This window comes from Dermacentor albipictus, unplaced genomic scaffold (assembly GCF_038994185.2).
Source record: "Dermacentor albipictus isolate Rhodes 1998 colony unplaced genomic scaffold, USDA_Dalb.pri_finalv2 scaffold_544, whole genome shotgun sequence".
NCBI classification, from domain to species: Eukaryota; Metazoa; Arthropoda; class Arachnida; order Ixodida; family Ixodidae; genus Dermacentor; species Dermacentor albipictus.
The window spans coordinates 1-2,500 of record NW_027226098.1 but is presented as its reverse complement, the minus strand read 5'-3'; the positions used below and the strand labels follow the sequence as shown (position 1 = coordinate 2,500).

Sequence of the window (2,500 nt, the reverse complement as noted above, 5' to 3'; positions counted from 1 at the left end):
CGCACGCTTCGCCGTTCCCCTCGTACTGGGCAAGAGCAGCAGGTCGGGTCGTCTTACTCCCATTCCGCGCAAGAGTGCCGAGGCGGACTTCAGAAAGCCCACCCAACAGTGTGCGTTACGCCGTTTCTACCCGCGGGCGCGGCCAAGCCAACCGTCCAAGGTTGCAGCCGGCGTCCACTGGGCGCAACAAATTTGGCACGGGGCGCCCTTCGAAATTCGGGCAATCCCCGGCATGTTCGGGTATAGCCGTCCCCGCGTCCAAGCGGGGCCAGCGGCGGAAAGCGTCGGGCGCAGCGAGCTGCTTCACCCACACGGGGTAGAAACAATGGCGCTCGTCACCCTCGAACAATCCGGTAATGATCCTTCCGCAGGTTCACCTACGGAAACCTTGTTACGACTTTTACTTCCTCTAAATGATCAAGTTTGGTCATCTTTCCAACAGACCGGCGCAACCGAAAGGCCGCGCCGGACATCGGTCCGAAGACCTCACTAAATCATTCAATCGGTAGTAGCGACGGGCGGTGTGTACAAAGGGCAGGGACGTAATCAACGCGAGCTTATGACTCGCGCTTACTGGGAATTCCTCGTTCAAGGGGAACAATTGCAAGCCCCTATCCCAATCACGAAAGAAGTTCCACGGGTTACCCAGTCTTTTCAGACAGGGATAAAGACACGCTGCTTCCTTCAGTGTAGCGCGCGTGCGGCCCCGGACATCTAAGGGCATCACAGACCTGTTATTGCTCTGTTTCGTGCGGCTAGGAGCCGCTTGTCCCTCTAAGAAGGTTGTAAGGTGCTGGGAACCCCGCACCTATTTAATAGGCTAGAGTCTCGTTCGTTATCGGAATTAACCAGACAAATCGCTCCACCAACTAAGAACGGCCATGCACCACCATCCACCGAATCAAGAAAGAGCTCTCAATCTGTCAATCCTCCCAGTGTCCGGGCCGGGTAAGTTTTCCCGTGTTGAGTCAAATTAAGCCGCAGGCTCCACTCCTGGTGGTGCCCTTCCGTCAATTCCTTTAAGTTTCAGCTTTGCAACCATACTTCCCCCGGAACCCAAACACTTTGGTTTCCCGGAAGCTGCCCGCCGAGTCATTTGAGTAACTCAGGCGGATCGCTGGTTGGCATCGTTTATGGTCAGAACTAGGGCGGTATCTGATCGCCTTCGAACCTCTGACTTTCGTTCTTGATCAAAGAAAACATTCTTGGCAAATGCTTTCGCAGTAGTTCGTCTTGCGACGGTCCAAGAATTTCACCTCTAGCGCCGCAATACGAATGCCCCCGTCTGTCCCTCTTAATCATTACCTCGTATTCCAAAAACCAACAGAACAGAAACGAGGTCTTGTTCTATTATTCCATGCAAGTTTATTCAGGCGACTCGCCTGCGTTGAGCACTCTAATTTTTTCAAAGTAAAAGCACCGGCCTTCTCGAGGCACACAATGAAGTGCACCAAGAAAGGACCGGCATGATGTTCAGTCCGAGCCGTCGCATCGGGTAGATGCACTACTCGTCTGGAACTGAGATCCAACTACGAGCTTTTTAACCGCAGCAGCTTTAGTATACGCTATTGGAGCTGGAATTACCGCGGCTGCTGGCACCAGACTTGCCCTCCAATTGATCCTCGTTAAAGGATTTAGAGTGTACTCATTTCAATTACGGGGCCTCAAAAGAGTCCCGTATTGTTATTTTTCGTCACTACCTCCCCGTGCCGGGAGTGGGTAATTTGCGCGCCTGCTGCCTTCCTTGGATGTGGTAGCCGTTTCTCAGGCTCCCTCTCCGGAATCGAACCCTGATTCTCCGTTACCCGTAACAACCATGGTAAGCAAGTAACCTACCATCGAAAGTTGATAAGGCAGACACTTGAAAGAAACGTCGCCGGCTCGTGGCCATGCGATCAGCACAAAGTTATCCAGAGTCACCACACAATACGGGCCGAAACCCGATCGATCTTGGTCTAATAAAAGCACCCGTCGCCCAAAGGGCTTCAGGCTCACTGCATGTATTAGCTCTAGAATTGCCACAGTTATCCAAGTAGGAAGAAACGATCTAAGGAACCATAACTGATTTAATGAGCCATTCGCGGTTTCGCCTTATTTCGGCATGTACTTAGACATGCATGGCTTAATCTTTGAGACAAGCATATGATTACTGGCAGGATCAACCAGGTAATCGTTCAACTGCGCGTCCCGCCTGTCAAGCAGGCCGGACGCCGTTTTTGCGATGCCGAGGCCACCTTCAGGCGCCCCAGCACGCTTCGTTCTTGCAAAGAGTAGCACTTTGCACAGTCCGAGACGACGGCGTTCGAGCTCGCTACGGCGCCCTCCCCGAAGGGCCGGGTATCGCCACGCGGCAAGAAGCACGCAACATTCTCGATAGACTGGTTGTGTCGACTCGATCACGGCTTGCGGTTTCTCTTGAGCCCGCAGCACAGGTGGACCGACCGACACTTGCAACGTAGCCGAGACGGCAAAGCCGCCAGGCGACGGGTCACGCCCGCGC

General features: G+C 53.7%; 1 non-coding gene across 1 annotated transcript; it reads right to left on the bottom strand.

Annotated features, from left to right (window-relative positions):
* Positions 1-354: 354 nt before the first annotated feature.
* LOC139054053 (small subunit ribosomal RNA) lies at positions 355-2,169 on the bottom strand. Its single transcript, XR_011510996.1, has one exon. It is a non-coding gene; the product is annotated as a small subunit ribosomal RNA (ribosomal RNA).
* Between the last annotated feature and the right edge of the window lie 331 nt (positions 2,170-2,500).